Consider the following 12523-nt stretch of genomic DNA (forward strand, 5'->3'; position numbering starts at 1 on the left):
CGCGGACTGGCTTGGGGCGCTGTCCTCAGGCCTTCCATTACACCCATTATCTCAGCCCCGCCCCGGAGATGAGGTCCGGCCCGGCTGTTCCAGGAGGACTGCAAAGGGTAATATGGGACCGTCCGTGGCCACGCGTGGGTCATGATCATCCGATTTGAGCTTTACACCTTTTTCGGAGTCTTGTCTCGTAGGTGGAGACTGGCTTGGGCAGTACGAGAAAAACGGGAAAGGCGCAGTGGATTTAGCTGCGGCCTGCATAATAGGATATTGTGGTTGGACTTTGGGGCCCCACTCTCCCCACCGGGGAAGAGCCTGCAGCCTCTGGCTCCGAGATAGAGGGGTGACCAGATGTCCGATGGATGATCTTTGTTAGAGTGGCTGGGTTGATCAGCCTTTTCTGCAGTTTTGATGTGGCCTCAGAAAGTTGATCAGACCGACCAGCAGCCCAACCCAGCAGATGGGCAACTAGAATTTGGGCGAGGGGAAGGGAGCAAGGGGAGGGGAGAAGGGCGTGGGGGGAGGCCTGTGGGGAGGTGAGGAGGGAAGGGTAGGGGCAGGGGGATGGGGGAACCTGAGGTTTATATAGCAATTGTATAAACCTGAGGTTTATATAGTAATTGTTATAATTATAGTTTAGTTTATAAGTATAGTTTATAAGTATAGTTTATATAGTAATTGTTATAAGCAAGTATTATAAACAAATTATTTACATTTTAAATAATTGTACGTATAAATTATACTTTATAAATACTAAATCTACATAAATAGTGATTAGATATAAACAGTTATAGTTCTGAAGAGGACGCAGGAGGGGTTTTCGGTCCGCAGAAATTTCTAAATGCCCCTGGGGAGGCTGAGGCAGGCCGATTCCGGTAAATTTTGAAATCCACGCTGGGTGGGGATCTGGCCTAGGAGGCGCTGGGGAGTCTGTCCCCTGCCCGGCAGTTGTCCCTGGCCTCGGGCGCTTCCCCCCAAATTTTCCAAGACTTCTTTTGGCTGCCAGGGATCTCACGGTTCCACTCATGCCTGCCAGGGAGCCCCGAGGTGGAAATGCGACCCAAGGTGGACCCGGACAAGGCCTGGCGTCCTGCCCGCCTGCCCGCGATCCTGATCCCTCCGGCTGGCTTTCAGGCTGGTTGTCTGGCGACACCTGGCGGCCGCCTTTATATACAGCAAGCTCGACCGGCAGGGGCAACGTGGGATTGGGTGGCCAGACGGTTAAAGGGGATATTCGGTTATGTTGGGGTTATGGGGGAGTCCTGAGCTTTATAGTAGTAGTAGTAATAATATTCTTCTTTTTATTATGTTACTTATTAATATAAATTGTCATAAATACACAAATAATATATAATTATGTAGATACTATAAATGTAGTATAAATATATGTAATATATAGATTATATATTTTAATAAATATTTATGTATAAATATTAAATCAGTAATTATAATTATTTGGTCTTGCTGTGATTCATCATTATTGTAATTATTACCACTATTATAAATAGTAATTGTAGTAGTAGTAGTAGCAGCTTTTTTTTAAGTAACAACACTGAATAAACTGTCTCTGTCAAAGAAAGACGTTCAAGTGACTGGAGATAATAAAGAAGGGTTTCAGTCCGTGGGATTTAAAAAATCCACCCAAGAACCTGGTGATGCTCTGACCCACAGTCTGTGAAGTAACCAGCTGGAAAAGCCAAACTACAGCTCTGCATACAGCAGCCCTAATGGTCAAGACTGCACTGATGGCTTCCCACCTTTTAGCCCTTGCTTCCAACTTAGGACCAAAAGGGAGAACCAAATAGACACCCTCTTTCCAGTCAGGTAGGATCCCCTCTTCCAGTGATACAGGAGATAGAAAGAAATAGGCAGATAGGGCAAACCAGTCCTTGGCAGAACTTCTAACAAAAAGCAGCCCAAGAAAGCATTTCTTTCTAACAAAGAGCAGCCTGAAAGACTGAGCTGCAAACATAGATAAGGAAGCTGGAAACTTACCTGGGGGGAGGCCTGCAGCCAAACTGATGAAAAGGACTACTTGGGGCCAGACATGTCCACCATAGGGGATTCACCTTCCCTAATTTTTTTTTTGTTGTTGTTAACACGTGCATAGTAAGAAAGAAATAAGCAACATGGAGTAGCTACCCACCTGTGTAATAAAAGATGGGTGTGGAGGTGTCCAGAGGTTTGTGCCCTATGCAGATGGCACATCTGGTCCTAACTTTTTTTGCACCTGATGTAGATCAGACACTGCTACCCACTAGCTCATCTATAAAACTCTTTGCATTTCACTGTGCATCAGCAACCTATTTTTCCAGGACCCCTCTCTGTAGCAGAGAGCTATTCTCTTTCTTTCACCTATTAAATTTCCACTCTTAACCTCACCCTTTTTGTGTCCGCGCCTTTTATCTCTGTGGTTGTAAGACAATGAACCTTTGGTGTCACCCCAGACAATGAAGCCACTTTACTAGCAGCCGCCTCTGGCTTCCTGAAGCAGCTGGCAACCCCATCAGGACTCCTCTTCCCCTTTTCCACCACACAGATTTCCCATTCCTCTCCCTGCCTTTGAGTTTCTGCCAAACACTATTGAGCTGCATGAAAGAACCTTAAATGCATATTACTAACTGAAAGAAATGAATCTGAAAAGGCTGCATACTGTAAGATTCCAACTCTGTCACATTCTGGAAAAGGCAAAACTATGGAGACAGTAAAAAGAGCAGTGGTTGGCAGGGGTTGGGGGAGAGCGGGATGAACAGGCAGAGCACAGGGGATTTGCAGGACTGAAACTGCTCTGTATGATATGACAATGGTGGATACAGCATTAGACATCTGTTCAAACTCACAGAATGTACTGAGGACTAAACTGACATTTTTTCTCTCTTGCCCAAATTCCCATCTAAGGGGTCTAGGGAGTCATACCCCGTAAACCATAACATCTCAACAGTTGGACTTTATTTAACCTTATATATAACACAGCTTACTTTCCCACCTGATTCTTGTATAACATCATATGACAGATAAAGAAGGAAATAAAAATATTTTACCCCCAAATAGGATTTTTTTTGCATATTTTGAAATGGCTCTGCAAAGCTGTCTTTTATAGGGAAAATTTGCATCTGTAAAGAATCTCTATTACCATAGCTAACTCTTTCCCCTTCCAGGCCCTCCCAAGCCTCTAGAGATTTGCTGAAAGTCTAGCACCTTTTAAGAGTCTGAATAGGAAATATTTGCCATCTATTGTCTCTAAGGGCAACCCCCATGAGGCTTCATCTACATGGTAAGAACCTTGGTCTCCACAATCCCCTTATCTTGACCCAGATAGTCCTTTCTATTGATTGCAGGTTTTTAGATAATAACTGTTTCAATCAACTGCCAATCCGAAAATCTTTGAATCCTCCTATGACCCGGAAGCCTTCCTCCCACCAACCGCCTTCGAGCTGTCCCACCTTTCTGGACTGAATCAATGTACGTCTCACATGTACTGATTAATGTTTCATGTCTCCTTAAGATGTGTAAAACCAAACTGCAACCCAACCACTTTGGGCACATGTTCTCAGGGCCTCTTGAGACTGTACCTTGGGTCACTCATATTTGGCTCAGAATAAATCTCTTCAAATATTTTACAGAGTTTGGCTCTTTTCACTGACAATACAACACCAAGAGTGACCCTAATGTGAACCACAGATTTTGGGTGATAATGATATGTTGGTGTGGGTTTAGCAGTAGTAACAAATGTGCCCCACTGATGCGGGACATGGACAGTAGGGCAGGCTGCGTGTGTGTTGCTAGGTGGGGAGTGAGGGGTGCATATGAGAGCTCTCTGCATGCTCAGCTCAATTTTGCTGTATAGGTGTAGAAAAAATCTTTCCTCCACCCATCTTAGGTTTATTGCCTTGGCCCCACAAATTTAGACCAATGAAAGCCAGGTTAATAAGGGAAAACAACACATGTATTAATTCCTGTATCGCAAATACACATGGGGGAGCTCAGTGATAAGTAATAACTCAAAAAGGTGGTTAGAACTTGGGCTTATTAGCACACTAATGGGAGAGCAATATATTTGTAGAGAAGTAGAAAGACAAAGGAAGGGGACCTTGAGCTTCTTTGGATAACAAGTTGCAGGAAGGTAGATATATGGGGGAAGCTGACTGATAAGCTTGATTTGGCATGCTTGTGATGTTGATTTTTCTGGTGCCACCTCTGGACTGGTAAGAGCCATCCTGCTCTTCTGGTAGATGGGGGCAGGGCAGAGAGTTTGTCCTGTGTCTTCTTGGTCTCAGTTGTCTTCAGCTCAAAATAATCTTTATGTCAGAGTGGCATATTTTGGGATGGAATATACTAAGTTCCTTCAGCTGTGAATTCAAAACAACTCTAAAAAAGTTAATTAAAAATTATATTCCTCTAACATGGTCCTTGCTGGTGGGGGCTCAGGACACACCACCCCCAAAATATGACAATACAAAACCAGATATGTGAACACAAAATATACTTCTTAGGCAAATTTTGATCTGTTATTCTAAGAAATTGCAGACACAGGAGTAGCTCTTAAAAGCTGCCCTTTCATAAAAGAAATTTATAACTAAAATAAATCTACATTAGTGAAGCATCTGTATCAGGAAGAGGGCTGGTTCCAGACAACTTCCACCACCCCAGAGACTTTTCTTTGCAGAACAAGACACCTTTTATTTACCAGACATTGCCTCCCCTCACCTTCCCAGAACTTGTGCCCATCCCCAAGAAGCTCCAAGCTCCCGTTCCTTTCTGTAACTCAGGACACTATCTAAGCTTCATTCATCTGGCCCTTCTCCTGGTCTATACTTTGTGGGATTCCTGTGCATACAGACGTAATTAAAATGGTTTTTCTCCTATTAGCCTGTCTTATGTCAATTTAATTCCTAGCCCAGCCAAAGAATCTAGAACGGGAAGGGGAAGCCATTTTTCCCCTCCACTACCTGCTTTTCAAGATCCCAGTTTCTTGGAACCACTTCAGAGTTAGCCCTCTGTAAATAATTGTCAGTATTCATCTTTTCAATGTTTTCACCTGACATTCCCTCCATATTTCACTCTTACATTTCCCAGCAGGTTGCTCAAGAAACTCTCCCTTGCTGTGGACACTGCTGACTTCTGTAAGATACATTTACAGGAGGCCATTGGTTTGGACTGAGCTTCTGCACTAGGCCCAACAGACTGAGATGGAGCAGGGACCCCTATTAGAGGCCTGCTGGGCCTCCTCCAAGCGTGTAAACAAAGGAAAATCTTGATTTCCTTCAAGGGAAATTCAGGCACCTAGCTGGCCTTGAGAAGTAAATGAGCCACCTGACAAGCAAGAAGGGAATCATAGCTTCAAGTAATAGCCACTCAGGCAAGTCAGAGCCACAAGGTGTTTGGTCCCCTATTGAAACTAAAGATTACATCTTAGCATATGTCCCTGAATGGCTTTTCAGAAACCCAGACCCACTTCAGATGGAAAATACTGACCATCATCACAGAGACCTCAGGTGACCTGGAGCTGAGGGCTGCACTCTGACAGCTGCTCTTTGTTCTAAATTTCTTCCTCAGGGGCCTGGAGAGAGTCATGCCCATAGGCCAGACCTTAACATTGCTTTCTGCTAACCTCAAGTTTTTAGAGAAAGCCTGCCTTCCTTAACCAATTGCAATCAAAGAATCCTGAAGCCACCTATGACCTGTAAGTCCCTTGCTTCAAGAGCTTCCACCTTTTTGGTCCAAACCAAGGTATACCCTCTGTATTGATTTATGGTTTCCCTGTAACCTCTGCTTTCCTGAAATGTTCCCCTGCCTTTAAAATCCCTTGCTTTTAAGTCATCCAGGAGGTTGGATCTGAAGCATAAGCTGCCCCATTCTCCTTGCTTGGTGTCCTACAAGTTAACACCCTCATTTCTCCTGCTGCAAACCTCAGTGTGTGTGTTTGGTTTTACCACACGGGGCAAGCCGACTCAGGTTGAGTTCAGTAACAAGACTAGACTGGAATGGAGTTCCTCGCGCTAAAGTTCCATCTTTCCAAACCAAAACTAAGTTGTTGATCTGACCTTCTGAGAAGTCAGGACACAGAGAGATAACAGGCAAATCCCCAACAGGCCAGGTTAAGCCAGCATGATAAGCAGTCCCTCCCGTCTGCTTTAATGTTTACATGGAAAGTAACTTTGCAACCAATCCGTGTTTTATTCTCTGTTTCTGCTTCAGCCTTTTCTATCCATGAAGCCCATCTCCCCCGCTCTGCTGGGAGGAACGCTCAGTCTGTTTTATGGAATGAAGTGTTGCCTGATTCTAGAATAGCAAATAAAGCCAATTAGGATATTTAAACTAAATCTGCTGTACTTTTGTGTTTTGACAGTTCTATGATGGAAAATCTAATGGCCACTTTCCATTTACCACGTCCAAGGAGCAGTCCAGGTAAGTGGCTCCCTTTTGTTTCCATCTTGCTCCTGGCTTCTGACGCCGATGTTTCTCCTTCTGGAATGTCCTGCCTTTCTGGATGCTCCTCCCCAATTTTTGCCAGTGCGCTCACAACCCCTGCTTGGGATTTAAAATCTGAAGTACATCATAACTCACCCCTGGACTCTGTTATTCTTTTATTGGTATGCTGGGAAAAAAAGAACCCCAAGCCCTCTGGGTGACCAAATTGATTTTTAATGCATTAATTATTAACTCTATTCTTACAACCTCCAGATTTTATCTCCACTCAGAATTATATGCACAACTGCCTAGCTGATTTCCAGACTGAAATGCCTCTTTGACATTACATATTAAAACTGATCCCGCTCTATAGTCTAGGTCACCTTCCTTGACTTGGCTGTGACCCAGACTTACTGTCTAAATAAATGGTGTGACGGCTCACCTAGGGACCCCATTCCAGACTCTAGAAGAGTTTCTTCAGCCTGTATCCCCCCACGTCATAAACAATCCATTACCGAGTCCTGTTCATTCTTCCTATACATCTCTCCAAAGGCTTCCCTCCATTTCCACAATGACCCCAAGTGTTTTGCCATTTGCTCCTTGAAGAACATCTGGATTTGTTTCTGGCTTTTGGCTATGAGGAAAAAGCCTGCTGAGAACATTCAGCTCCAGGATTTTGTGTGAATGTAAGTGCTTTAGGGGTGGGGCAGGACCCTGCAGGCCATCGCTGGGTTGGATATTTCTCTAGAGGGACCCAGAGAACTCCACCAAGCTGACCTAAGCCCCTGAAAGTCAAACAGATACTGCATGGTCCAATGCCTGCACCACAGCTCACTTGTTGGAATAAACTGCCCAAGAAAAGTGGGGGTACATGGTTACATTATCAGAGGCATCCTAGGTGGATCCTGGAGACGTGGACAGTACCTGTAGTCATGAAGCTGACAGCTGGAAGAAGCCCGTCTGGTTCAACCCCTCTCTGGCATATTCCTTCCTTCTCCATCCTCACTTTCTACCCCTCACAGGGACAGATAATTTACAGCTTACCGAGCCAGGCCATTGCACTTTTGGACAACTCTACTAAATGGATTTTCCTCATGCCATCGCATAACTGCTGCCTGCCACCAGAGCGTTAGAAATGTATGGTTTTCCATCAAGCACTCATGGAACACGTCACTGTGGGCACTTCTAGGGGGGTTAATGATGGATCCTCCAAGATCAACTAAATATAAAACAAGCTCCCAGGTAACAGAACCATTTCAGCTGTTAAATAAAATCATCTGTGTTAACATAGTTTAATTACGAGGGACATCTCTCCCAAAGTGTGTATGTGTATGTATATATGTGTGTGTGTGTATATATATGTATGTGTGTGTATGTGTGTGTGTGTATATATGTGTGTGTGTGTGTGTGTGTGTGTATATATATATATATATATTTTTTTTTTTTTTGAGACAGGGTCTCACTCTGTCACCTAGGCTGGAGTGCAGTGGTGCCATCACAGCTCACTGCAGCCTCAAACTCACAGGCTCAAGCAATCCTCCCACCTCAGCTTCCTGAGTAGCTGGGACTATAGATGAATGCCACTATGCCCAGCTAATTTTTTAAAAACTTTTTGTGAGGCAGGGTTTCGCCATGTTGCCCAGGCTGGTCTCCAACTCCAGGGCTCAAGCAATTTGCCTGCCTTGGCCTCTCAAGGTATTGAAATTATAGCATGAGCCACTGTGCCTCCAACATAATATTTTTTTGTTTAAAGAATAGTTGGTATTTGTGGGCTGGGTATCGTGGCTCATATCTCTAATCCCAGCACTTTGGGAGACAAAGGCAGGTGGATAACTTCAGGTCAGGAGTTCAAGACCAGCCTGGCCAACATGGTGAAACCCTGTCTCTACTGAAAGTATAAAAATTAGCCAGGCATGGCGTGTATGTGTAGTGCCAGCTAATCCGGAGGCTGAGGCAAGCAGATTGCTTGAACCCGGGAGTCAGAAGTTGCAGTGAGTGGAGATCGAGCCACTGCACTCCAGCCTGGATGACAGAGCAAGACTCTGTCAAAAAAAATAGTTGCTATTTTAGCCTTTCTTTCTGAAATCATTGATAGTGGCCTCATTCATCTGTTGAGGTTTTATATGAAAACAAAAGCTTATACCATTGTGTGGAGAAAGGTGCTGACCTTCTTTGTGGTGGGGTGAATATGGCTTCAGCATACCCAGCAGCTGTTGTGGGTTCTCAAGAAGGGAGGTCCAAAGTATTCCAATCGTAATAGGGTCTCTCAGAAACCCAGCCCAGCTACTTCCCTCCTTCAGGGGAGTTTGTGACCTTGCTACTCACAGCGTGGTCTATGGACCAGCAGCACTGGGGTTACCTGAAGCTTGTGTGAAATGCGGCATCCCAGGCCTGCTGCACGACATGCATCAAAAGCACACGTGTTCTTCCTATTGCTGAGAGAGAGGAGGGACGGCAGCACAGGAGCAAAGCCAGCACTGTGATTGCCGTTAGGGGCAGTGCCAGAGCACCCAGTCCCGAGCCCCACCATCGCCGCCCCTTTTCCTTACAGAATTTACTAAAATTAAAAGTCTCTGCTTCCTAAATACCCACCCTCTCCTGGCTTTCTTTTTAGCTGAGTCTGCTGCTCTTGTCTCTTCTTTCACCCACTCCTGGCAGCACAGCAATCCCTGCAAGTTACTCGGACCCTCAGGACTCCTCATTCAAGTGCAGTGGAGGACCACGCAGATGGCAGGGAAAACCAAAGGAAGCTCAGGTGGCCCATTATGGCTGTCATGGTGGAAGAGTGTCTCTATTTAACACTGAGCCTTAGTAATGACATGCTCTCCCCTTGTCCTGGACCTTCATTTTAAAATAGAGCATTCAGGTGGGAGGGGAACCACAGGGACACTTCAATCCTGAGTGTGCTCTGGGCAGTGGCTCTAGCCTTTGGGATTTTGTTCTCATTTACTTTTGTCTGAGATGGAATCTTGCTCTGTCGCCCAGGCTGGAGCACAGTGGCATAATCTCGGCTCACTGCAACCTTCATCTCCTGGGTTCAAGCAATTCTCCTGCCTCAGCCTCCTGAGTAGCTGGGATTACAGGTGCGCACCACCATGCCCAGCTAATTTTTGTATTTTTAGTAGAGGTGGGGTTTTGCCATGTTGGCCAGGCTGGTCTCAAACTCTTGACCTCAAGTGATCCACCCGCCTCAGCCTTCCAAAGTGTTGGAGTTACAGGCATGAGCCACCCTGCCTGGCCTGTCCTCATTTACTTAAAGAGCAGTTACTCACCCCCAATTCCCTATAGATAGTGGTCAACTTCTTTGAAATCCAGAGACATTTTCTAATGCTCAACCCTTTCTTCACCAGTTGTATCTGTTTCTAAAATAAGTGTCACTCAGGATGGATATGCTTTTAGAGAAACACTGTGACAAAGACCCTTTGTTCCAGAGGAGGGACCTGCAGTGGCCCCAGGCTGTGGCTCCAGCATCACTTGAGACATTGTGAACATTTGAACACAATTAAAAAGAGGACACTTAATTAAAGAGCACACTTACAAAGGAAAGGGAGGCAGGAGGTCTGGGACCCCACATGGGACAGTGTGTTGTTGGTACCGCCTTCCTGCCATGGCTTTCCTACACCAGCAGAGAGAAAGGCCACTTTTTTTTTTTTTTTTTTTTGAGACAGAGTCTCACTCGTCACCCAGGCTGGAGTGCAGTGGCGCTATCTCGGCTCACTGCAAGCTCCGCCTCCCGGGTTCACACCATTCTCCTGCCTCAGCCTCCTGAGTCGCTGGGACTACATTCTCCCACCACCACACCTGGCTAAGTTTTTGTATTTTTATAGAGACGTGGTTTCACCGTGTTAGCCAGTATGGTCCGGATCTCCCGACCTCGTGATTTGCCTGCCTCAGCCTCCCAAAGTGCTGGGATTACAGGCGTGAGCCACCACTCCCAGCTGAGAAAGCCCATTTCTGCTCTTTGCTGCAAGCCTGTCTGGATGGAAGGCCCAGTTCCACAGGAAGGAAATCCTGGTAGCTGAGGCGTGGTTGTGCACAGCCTGGATGGCTCAGCCTGTGGCCAGCAGGCGCCCAGGGCCCCTGGTGGGGGTCTCACCCACTCGGGATGCCCTCAGCTCCCAGGTTGCAGCCACCACTGCCATTTCAAAGATGAGAAGGAATGGGTGTGTGGACCTCTCATCCCGCACAGTGAGGGAGACGGGAGCTGGGTGGTGCAGGGAATTCGGAAAGGCAAACCTGGGACCTGCTGTGCCCTGCAGTGCAGTTTCCAGAGGGGAGCAGCCCTGGGTGACAGACATTTGCATTTGGATGTTAGAAATGCTCTTCCTCGCCGGGTGCAGTGGCTCACACCTGTAATCCCAGGACTTTGGGAGGCCGAGGTGGGCAGATCACAAGGTCAGGAGATCGAGACCATCCTGGCTAACACGGTTAAACCCCCTCTCTGCTAAAAATACAAAATATTAGCCGAGCGTGGTAGCAGGTGCCTGTAGTCCCAGCTACTCGGGAGGTTGAGGCAGGAGAATGGCGTGAACCCGGGAGGGGGAGCTTGCAGTGAGTGGAGATCGCACTACTGCACTCCAGCCTGGGCAACACAGTGAGACTCTGTCTCAAAAAAAAAAAAAAAAAAAGAAAGAAAGAAATGCTCTTCCTGATTTTTCAGAGCTGACTGAAGCCCCCGGTTCTTGGCCTGTGTCTTTTCCTTGCCTTGGGGTCTACATTAACCAACTATATTCAATCAACAAGCTTAACATTGAGAATCAAGAGAAGCCCAGGACCTGGGGAGCCTGGGACCCCCTTCAGCATCCATTGTGCTTGGGATGGGGCTCCCGACCCCGCTTCAAGTCACCTCTTGTTCTCCTGCCCCAAAGGAGCTGGCACACCAAGCGATGCTTCCATTTGTCCACTGCCTTTATGGGAATGGACTGCGGTCTCTCCTTGGTGCCAGTGTTTGAAGGAAGAATTGGCGCTCACTCGGTCCTGCTGTGTGTGGGAGTCTCCTCCGCACCCGGCCCTATCTTGTCACTCATCACCACTGGGTCGAGCAATACCAGACTTTGTTTCCAGGCTTTGCTTCCTGGCCCTTGACAATAAACAGAATGGTTTCCCTAAGCCTTTCACACCACATAGACTCCCCAGAATGAATTGCTCTAGCAGCTCTTGCTGATGTTGGGCCTTGGGAAGAGGGGGCCGGTGGGGAGGGCCCATCCCTGAGCTGAGAGCTCCCTTTATAAAGGCAAGTCCAAGCCCCAGCAATTTGGGGGTCAGCAGAGGAGAGAGTGAGGCTGAAGGCATAGAGGGGGCACCCTGCACTTCATGCCTGGGGCAATGCAACAACAAAGGTGCCAGGTATGTGGACACACACCCAGAGGAAGAGTGCTGTGCACCCTCAAAGCCTGGTCTGAGGATCAGCAAACCAGCCTCTCTGGGAAGCTTGTTGGAAAGGCCAACTCTCAAGCCCCTCCCCACCCCTGGTGCACCAGAACCCTCAGTCTGACCTAGCCCTGGGTGACTCCCCTGCTCCCGAGGTCTGGGACGGGCTGCCTGCAGCACTGGCTCTAAATCTGCCTGACTGTCAGCACCACCTGGAGAGCTGGAGAAGTTCTGAAAAGACAGCTCTCTGGGCGCTTCCATCCCTGGGATTGTGACTCAGTAAGTAAGGGGTGAGGCACAATCATTTATATCTGTGTTTTTAAAGCTCCCCCAGTGTTCCGGATGCTTAGCCAGCCTGGGGACCCTCTCTCTGCTCTTCAGGTATCTTACAAGTAAGAAAGATGTCATTGTAAGCTTTTATCCTGGAAACACATTCATTCCAAACATATCGAAAGAACTTACTAGGCCATGTGTGGTGGCTTATGCCCATAATCCCAGAGCTTTGGGAGGCCGAGGTGGGCGGATGGCTTGAGCCCAGGAGTTTGAGACCAGCCTTGACCTCCTTGACTTCTGGGGAGTTGATGAGGGACCTGGACACTGTCAGAGTGGTTTTTTGTTTCCCTTTGTGTACAGTTCTGAGTTCATTATATATGTATTATTAGGGTTTGGAATAGGCTCATATAAATATTTCAGGTCCTAAAATAGCTGTGACAGTGCCACTGATCTACCCCTGAGCTGAACATCC

The 12523-nt window shown here is 46.8% G+C and overlaps 1 protein-coding gene across 2 annotated transcripts in view; it reads left to right on the top strand.

The window, feature by feature from the left end:
* LOC139361414 (lysine-specific demethylase PHF2-like) overlaps positions 1–7617 on the top strand; it is a 43605-nt gene extending 35988 nt beyond the window's left edge. The window contains exons 5-7 of one of the 2 annotated variants that reach the window (XR_011618982.1): positions 6347–6405; positions 6682–7094; positions 7431–7617. The gene's annotated coding sequence lies outside the window, so the exon portion shown is untranslated. The remainder of the gene's footprint in view (positions 1–6346; positions 6406–6681; positions 7095–7430) is intronic. The other variant, XM_071090011.1, reaches the window with a different exon arrangement.
* The last annotated feature ends 4906 nt before the right edge of the window (positions 7618–12523 follow it).

Source organism: Macaca nemestrina, unplaced genomic scaffold, assembly GCF_043159975.1.
Source record: "Macaca nemestrina isolate mMacNem1 unplaced genomic scaffold, mMacNem.hap1 Scaffold_48, whole genome shotgun sequence".
NCBI classification, from domain to species: Eukaryota; Metazoa; Chordata; class Mammalia; order Primates; family Cercopithecidae; genus Macaca; species Macaca nemestrina.